The sequence below is a fragment of the Bufo bufo genome, chromosome 6, assembly GCF_905171765.1.
Source record: "Bufo bufo chromosome 6, aBufBuf1.1, whole genome shotgun sequence".
NCBI classification, from domain to species: domain Eukaryota; kingdom Metazoa; phylum Chordata; class Amphibia; order Anura; family Bufonidae; genus Bufo; species Bufo bufo.
Genome location: NC_053394.1, coordinates 434,500,604 through 434,510,127, shown reverse-complemented (window position 1 = coordinate 434,510,127; position 9,524 = coordinate 434,500,604).

Below are 9,524 nucleotides of genomic sequence, written 5' to 3'. Positions count from 1 at the left end.
AGTAGTTATATTCTTGTACATAGGAGGCAGTATTATAGTAGTTATATTCTTGTACATAGGAGGCAGTATTATAGTAGATATATTCTTGTACATAGGAGGCAGTATTATAGTAGTTATATTCTTGTACATAGGAGGCAGTATTATAGTAGTTATATTCTTGTACATAGGGGCAGTATTATAGTAGTTATATTATTGTACATAGGAGGCAGTATTATAGTAGTTATATCCTGTACATAGGAGGCAGTATTATAGTAGTTATATTCTTGTACATAGGAGCAGTATTATAGTAGTTATATTCTTGTACATAGGAGGCAGTATTATAGTAGTTATATCCTGTACATAGGAGCAGTATTATAGTAGTTATATTCTTGTACATAGGAGCAGTATTATAGTAGTTATATTCTTGTACATAGGAGCAGTATTATAGTAGTTATATTCTTGTACATAGGAGCAGTATTATAGTAGTTATATTCTTGTACATAGGAGCAGTATTATAGTAGTTATATTCTTGTACATAGGAGGCAGTATTATAGTAGTTATATTCTTGTACATAGGAGCAGTATTATAGTAGTTATATTCCTGTACATAGGAGGCAGTATTATAGTAGTTATATTCTTGTACATAGGAGGCAGTATTATAGTAGTTATATTCTTGTACATAGGAGCAGTATTATAGTAGTTATATTCTTGTACATAGGAGCAGTATTATAGTAGTTATATTCTTAACCAAATTTCTTTTTATTAAAAGAATAAAGTACACCATACAATCACATACTATCATACTTTGATATAAGGCAGAATGACAAGCATTTCATGGAAGTGAAGTGACAAATAATGCAAATCGAAGCTGTACATGGTGTCTAAAATAAATCCATTAATGGCAAAATAATAACAGTAAGGAACAACGGGAAAGGAAAGGAATGGTAAGGGGGGGGGGGTGGTTGGGGGGGAATCAAGAGACACAAAGATATGTAACAGGGTTGATGTTCCTGGAGGGAAACGCCAAATGGAAAAGGATTTAGGAAAACTAGAGGAATGGTCAGAACTCTGGCAACTGAAATTTAATGTGGATAAGTGCAAGATAATGCACCTGGGGCGTAAAAACCCAAGAGCAGAATATAAAATCAGTGATACAGTCCTGACCTCAGTATCTGAGGAAAGGGATTTAGGGGTCATTATTTCAGAAGACTTAAAGGTGGGAAGACAATGTAATAGAGCAGCACGAAATGCCAGCAGAATGCTTGGATGTATAGGGAGAGGTATAAGCAGTAGAAAGAGTGAAGTGCTTATGCCGCTGTACAGAACACTGGTGAGACCTCACTTGGAGTATTGTGCGCAGTACTGGAGGCCATATCTCCAGAAGGATATAGATACTCTAGAGAGAGTTCAGAGAAGAGCTACTAAACTAGTACATGGATTGCAGGATAAAACTTACCAGGAAAGGTTAAAGGACCTTAACATGTATAGCTTGGAAGAAAGAAGAGACAGAGGGGATATGATAGAAACTTTTAAATACATAAAGGGAATCAACTCGGTAAAGGAGAGAGCATATTTAAAAGAAGAAAAACTACCACAAGAGGACACAGTTTTAAATTAGAGGGGCAAAGGTTTAAAAGTAATATCAGGAAGTATTACTTTACTGAGAGAGTAGTGGATGCATGGAATAGCCTTCCTGCAGAAGTGGTAGCTGCAAATACAGTGAAGGGGTTTAAGCATGCATGGGATAGGCATAAGGCCATCCTTCATATAAGATAGGGCCGGGGGCTATCCATAGTATTCAGTATATTGGGCAGACTAGATGGGCCAAATGGGTCTTATCTGCCGACACATTCTATGTTTCTATGTTAGTAATTTATGAAATGCCTGTACCTACTGTGATATTTTAGGAATTCAGGAGACACACATGCTTCAACGAGACGCATCTAGACTGAAACATCCGCTTTTTCCCCACATATTTCAGTCGCATTATCATTCTAAAGCCAGGGGGGTCATGTTAGCAGTTAAAAACACAGTTGCGTTTACACATATAGCAGTCCATACAGACCCGTTGGGGAGATTTGTCATTCTGATCTGTACACTAAACAACGTGTTATTCGACATAGTATCTTTATATGCGCCTAACCAAGGTCAATTGCATTTTCTCCACAAGGTTTTGAAGTTGGTCAGGAAAAAACAACAAGGGAAATTAGTGGTCTGTGGGGATTTTAATCTGACTTTGGATCCATCAGTGGATACCTCTTCGCTCACAACAAGGTACACCCCCTCCCTAGCTGATACTTTACAAGCATCCTCCTTGGAAACTATCAAGTGGTCTGATCACCTTGTCAATCTCAGAAACGGTTAGCTCCCCTCAAACTTATATGTGGAGAAGCAGCCCATTCTTATTATCTGACCCCCAATATAGGTCAAAAATAGAGACAGATGTGCAGGAGTTCTTCCAGCTAAATAATTCCACACACACAGACCCAGTGACCCTGTGGAACGCCCACAAAGCATGTGTTAGGGGATCCTTTATACAACAGGGGGCAATTAGGAAAAAGCGTATGGAAGCTAAAATGTAAAAAATTTAGAAACAATTTCTAGAAACAAATAATAAGGCGAGTCCTTCTCCACTTTTGGCTGAGGAGATCAGACGCCTCAGACAGGAAAAGAGGATATATGCTTTCCTCATTTGAGAAAATGCATAGAAAATCAAAGGCGGCCTATTACTCGCAGGATAATAAGGCGGGAAAGCTGCTAGCATCGAGATTTAAAGCCCGGTGTGCAAAAAACAGGATCCCACACATCCTCCATCCGCACACGCAGGAGAAGGTATATTCCCCCGCGGATATAGCTAATGGTTTTAAAGCATATTACGAGGACCTGTATAATTTACGCAACTCCCATCCAACTCCAGGCGAGCTTAATGACCGAGTCGACCAATATCCCCTATCCCTGCAATTGCCCACATTGAATAGTTCCCAGCCAATTGGGAATGAGGAAATGGAGGCGGTGATTACATCTCTTCCGAGAGACAAGGCGCCTGGATCTGACGGTTTCGCTAGCCACTATTATAAAGAGTTTAAGCACATTATCAGCCCTCATCTAAAAGACTTTTGCCAATCAGCTATGTCCCAAGGATCCTTGCCAGTTGAGAATTTACAAGCTCTAATATTAACACTCCCTAAACCGGGCAAAGAACCAGACAGGCCCCAAAATTTTAGACCCATTTCCCTGCTAAACCAGGATGTAAAGATTTATGCGAAGCTACTGGCCACCCGCTTAGCTAAAATTCTCCCGTCAATTATCCATGTAGACCAAGCGGGATTCGTCCCAACCCGGCGCACTTATTATAATACAAGACGCCTCTTAGGTATTTTGCATCATGTCCAAAAGAGTAAAACTCCCACATTGGCTTTAGCCCGAGATGCCGAAAAGACCTTCGAAAGGCTCCGTTGGGCATTTGCTTTTTCAGTACTTGAAAAAATGGGGATAACAGGGCATATGCTCACAGCCATTAGGGCACTTTATAGCAACCCCACGGCCAGAACATACGTGAACGGAGCCTTGTCGGAGGTTTTTGAGCTTACAAATGGGACTCGGCAGGGGTGCCCCCTCTCACCCCTTATATTTATAATAGCCATGGAACCACTAGCCCAAGTGATCAGACAGGACTCAAGTATAGGAGGGGTTGGTATAGGTGGGAGCTCTCATGTCATATCTTTATATGCAGATGACGTGTGTTTGACCCTAACCAACCCAATGGAGTCTTTGAAGGAGGTTATGGCTCAAATTTCCATCTATGGGGACCTTTCATTTTACCATCTAAATGCCTCAAAGACACAAGCCCTTCCCATTCATATGCCGGAACACCAAGTGGTGACTCTTCGCAACACGTGGAAGTTTGACTGGAGATTGGATAGCATTAAGTACCTAGGAGTCAATATGTCCCCTTCCCAAATCCTGCTATACGCTCAAAATTACGACACCTTGTTAATATCCACAGAAAAGGAGCTCTTAGAATTTGCCAAACATGACACCTCGTGGTTGGGGAAGATAGCTACATTTAAAATGTTCATTCTGCCTACGTTTTTATATCTATACCGCACCCTGCCAATTCCCATCCCAGAAAAGTTTTTTTTCCAAAGCACATTCACTTTTATCTAATTATGTGTGGAATAAAAAACACCCTAGGATAGCCCGAGACATTATGACTAGTGTTGATCACGAATATTCGAATTTCGAATTTTTATCGCGAATATAGGTACTTCGAAAATTCGCGAAAATTTCGAATATAGTTATATATATTTGAAATTTCGAATATTCGAATTTTTTCAGATTTTTTTTTTCTATATATATTTTTTTTTTATCAGTACACATGATCCCTCACTGCTTCTAGCTTGTGGGCCAATAAGAAGGCTGCAATATACTTGACTTTAGGAGTAGTAGTGTTTGCGAATTTTGCTCGATATTCGTTTTTTTTAAATATTCGCTATATTGCTATATATTCTTGTTTTAGAATATTACGAATATTCGAAAAAACGAAGTTATAGCAATATAGAGAATATTCTAAAAAAATCGAATAGAGCAATTTAGCTAATATAGTGATATAATCTTCTTTATCTAATAGTTGTAAGTTGAAAAATTCGCAATAAAAAATTCGAATCCGAAAATTCGAATTCCGAAAATTCGCATATTGCACAATCATTACCTTTCCGATTTTTTGAGTAAAAAAAAAATCGCGAATTTGAGAATTTTCGAATTTGAGAATTTTCGGCGAATATTCTACAAAATATTCGCGAAATATCGCGAATTCGAATATGACCCCTGCCGCTCATCACTAATTATGACAAGGGACCGCCGCATGGGAGGTCTAGCGTTGCCAGATTTGAAACTGTACTATATTACTTCCTTGGTATCCATGTTAAAGGGTTGGATACAGACCCCCCAGGATTTGCCTTGGGTCCAACTTGAAGCTTATCAAGCTGTTCCATACTCCTTAGAGGGACTGTTGAGCTTGCCATTTTGGAAGATACCCATCCCCAAAAAGTTAGGCCCAACGGTATCGGCATCTCTGAAAGCGTGGTCCAAGTACCATGTTTTAGCAAACACAGATACTCCCCCCACAATTGCATCCCTCCCCTTTTCAGTGCTTCGGACACTACTTCCTCAAACAGATTTGTCACAATGGGCGACAGCAGGCATACATAGTGTGGGGGACTTGTTGACACAGGGTGTATTGCAAAAATTTCAGTGGATCAGAGACAAATTTTCTATCCCTAGTCGGGATTTTTTCAAGTACCTTTAGCTCCGACACTTATTGCAGGACCTGCAGCCATCCGGAGTAAAAATGGATAGATTGGCTAAGTTATACCTCACAAGTGCTATGAAAGGCTTGAAACCCCTTTATAAAAACATTCTCCACCTGGGGTCCTTTAAGCGCTCACATTTGATGTTGGCGTGGGAGAAAGCCATGAATTTGTCTATTTCTGAAAAGGAATGGCTGCAGGCCCTCAGAATGATTCACAAACATTTGAAGTGTGTATCCCATGTAGAATCGGCGATTAAAACCATTTTGAGGTGGTACTACACGCCGGATAAACTGGCACTTATGTACGACACAGTTTCAGATAGATGTTGGAGGGGATGCGGAGGGAGGGGTACCCTATACCATATATTATGGCAATGCCCAAAGATCCAATCGTATTGGTCAAATTGCAAAGATTTACTGGCCAAAATTGTACCTCATGGGGTGGTTTGGTCACCACAAATGGTCCTGTTATTGATTGGAATAGATGTCCTACCTGTCTGCATGAGGGCTATACATTGTATCTTTTGTGTAACAGCAAAACTATTATTGTTGCGTAAGTGGAAAACCCAAGATATACCGGACATCTCTGAATTGATAGCTACTATTAACACCACATACTCATATGAGAGAATTATAGCTTTGGGGGAGGGGGGGGGGAGGGTATGTTAAGTTCTTCCTAAATTGGAGACCGTGGTCAGGTTCCTCATATAGTACACAATTTTAGGAAAGGCATTAGCTTGTTATGGTATGGCATTAATCTAACTCACCAGAAAGTGTCACACTGAAGCGCAGATGGGACATGTAGAAGAGTGGGCAAATTGGCCATTGGCTTCGAATTTTCAGACATAGGTAGCCACTTATCTTAACTCAATAATATCTTCGCTGACAACAGGCATTTATAAGTATCTGTAATGAATATTGATTTCCGCGAATGAAGAATGTTTCTTTGTTTTACATTATTGTTTGTTTGCCATTCGGGAATGCCCGAGGCCTTATGTTCTTTTTATTTTTCTATTGATAAACTCAATAAAAACTATTGAAACAAAAGACTGGAGTCCAATCTAGGTTCCCATCTGGAGTCTGGATCTCACTAATGGGAATTTCAGCCAGGAGAGGCCAGATGCCTGAAGGAACGTGGAACTGTAAGGAGGAGAGTGGAGTGCCTGAATAGGAAATGTAAGCACTTTGGCTTTGTATTGCCTGGCCCATTCTACCAATAGGCTCTTCCATAGGGGCAAGAAGGAGGAGCTACCAGGTGAACAAGGGGATAGACCCCAGAGTATCCGTCTCATTTTAGTGGTAAGCAGAGAGTTATTAAGAAGAGACAGACCTGGGAATAGTTGATAAGCCGCATAGTAGGAGCACATGTCGGGCAGACCAAAGCCGCCAAACCTTTTCTCTCTGGTCAGCACAGAATAAGCAATTCTGGCAGGTTTGTTGCCCCACAAAAAGAGTGAGAAAACTCGCCGAGTGTCGACAAAAAATGAGTGCGGCAGCCAAATAGGCAAAACTTGTAGTAGGTACAAAAAATTAGGGGCTATAAATGTCTTGAGGTAGCTCCTCCTTCCACACCAGGACATAAATGGGAGTTTGATAGATTGTAAGTGTTTCCTAACCGATGAGAGTAAGGGGGCATAATTAAGAGCAAACAAATCCTTTGCTTGAGCCGGGACGTGTACTCCTAAAAATACTATGTCTTTTGTAGCCCAGTGAAAGGGGGTAATTTTCTGAAGGGTCTCTTTCACCGAGTCAGGGCAGGTGACATTGAGGGCCATGGACTTACTATAGTTGATTTTGAAGTTTGAAACAAAACCAAATTCCTCAAAAAGGAACATAGTAGTTATATTCTTGTACATAGGAGGCAGTATTATAGTAGTTATATTCTTATACATAGGAGCAGTATTATAGTAGTTATATTCTTGTACATAGGAGGCAGTATTATAGTAGTTATATTCTTGTACATAGGAGCAGTATTATAGTAGTTATATTCTTGTACATAGGAGGCAGTATTATAGTAGTTATATTCTTGTACATAGGAGCAGTATTATAGTAGTTATATTCTTGCACATAGGAGCAGTATTAAAGTAGTTATATTCTTGTACATAGGAGCAGTATTATAGTAGTTATATTCCTGTACATAGGAGCAGTATTATAGTAGTTATATTCTTGTACATAGGAGGCAGTATTATAGTAGTTATATTCTTGTACATAGGGGCAGTATTATAGTAGTTATATTCTTGTACATAGGAGCAGTATTATAGTAGTTATATTCTTGTACATAGGAGCAGTATTATAGTAGTTATATTCTTGTACATAGGAGGCAGTATTATAGTAGTTATATTCTTGTACATAGGGGCAGTATTATAGTAGTTATATTCTTGTATATAGGAGCAGTATTATAGTAGTTATATTCTTGTACATAGGAGGCAGTATTATAGTAGTTATATTCTTGTACATAGGAGCAGTATTATAGTAGTTATATTCTTGTACATAGGAGCAGTATTATAGTAGTTATATTCTTGTACATAGGAGCAGTATTATAGTAGTTATATTCTTGCACATAGGAGCAGTATTATAGTAGTTATATTCTTGTACATAGGAGCAGTATTATAGTAGTTATATTCTTGCACATAGGAGCAGTATTATAGTAGTTATATTCTTAACCAAATTTATTTTTATTCAAAGTAAGTAAGGCATATCAATCGATCACAAACCATCGTAGCATCACTGGTAAGGCAAAGTCACAAATCGGTCATGGAAGTGACCACAAATGCATGTCAGTGCAACACATGTTGTACAAAATGATACATCAAATGTGACAGACAATAAAAATCAAATATAACACAAATAAGAGGAAAAGAGAGGGAAAGGAAGGGAAAGGAAGGGGGGGGGGGGGTAGGGGAGTTTTCCCCAACTCCATAAGGGGAACTTCCTATATATCTTTCAGGGCGACCAGATTTTCAGAAAGCGGGAACGCGTGCAAGATTCCCAGTGGGCCAGCTCTTTAAACCTGTAGATCTGATCCACCTTATCCCTCCACATCGAAACAGTGGGAGGTTCAGTATCCTTCCAAAGCAGCGGGATGAGCAGTCTCGCCGCCGTGATGAGCATAGTAGGAAGATCAGATCTACAGGGGGAAAGCGAGTCATTAGGGCACCAAAGCAGAATCAGTTTAGGATCCAGCTTAACCTGCTTATCACACACCTCATTTATCAGAGCTTCTATACTGGTCCAGAACACTTTAATCTTTTCACAGTGCCACCAAATCTGTGACAGAGAGCCTACGTCTTTTCTACACCTCCAGCACTCACTTGGGAAATCTGCATTAAGCCTATGCAAGAACTCCGGGGACTTGTACCATCTCGTAAGCAGCTTATACGAGTTTTCTTGTACCTTAATACAGCGGCTAATGCCGTGAGAGTGTGTAAGGACAAAAGCCCTTTCCGGGTCTGTAAGGTGGATGGACAATTCCCTTTCCCATGAAGAAAGGAAATGTAGCTCAGGAGGGGAGGCTGAGAGTAACTCCTTATATATGGTAGACAGCGGTTTAGGGATCCTACGGGCATCTGATAGTCTCTTAGACAGCCAAGAGGGGGTTCCAGAGGTGGTGGGGGGTGGTAGCTTAATCATCTTAATTTCCTTCTGCAGGGCAAAACTCTGTAGGAAGGAAGCTTTTTTGACTTTAGGGTCATTCAAGACCGTGGACCAATCCAAGGACCCATCCGGGGACCTAATCTCACTTAAAGGGATCTCGGCCAAAAGAGGCCAGATACCTGAGGGCTTCTCGGCTTCCGGATGGACATAAAACTGTAAAGAGGAAAGCGGAGTACCCGGTATGGGAAACTCAAGTGTTCTATCCTTAAACTGCTTGGCCCACTCAACAAACATACCCTTCCATAGGAGTGGCAAAGAGGAACCACCCGGAGAACAAGGGGACAACCCCCAGAGAATCCGCTTCATTCTAGTGGAGAGCAGAGAGCGCTCAAGACACACATATGGAGCACTATAAGTGCTATTGAGGAGGGATAGACCTCTAAATAGTTGAAAGGCCACATAGTAGGAACGTATGTCGGGCAGACCAAAGCCGCCAAACCTCCTCTCTCTGGTCAGCACCGAATAAGCAATTCTGGATGGTTTACTTCCCCACAAAAAGAGGGAGAAAACTCTGCGGATGTCTACAAAAAATGAGTGCGGCAGCCAGATAGGCAACACCTGCAGAAGGTACAAAAATTTAG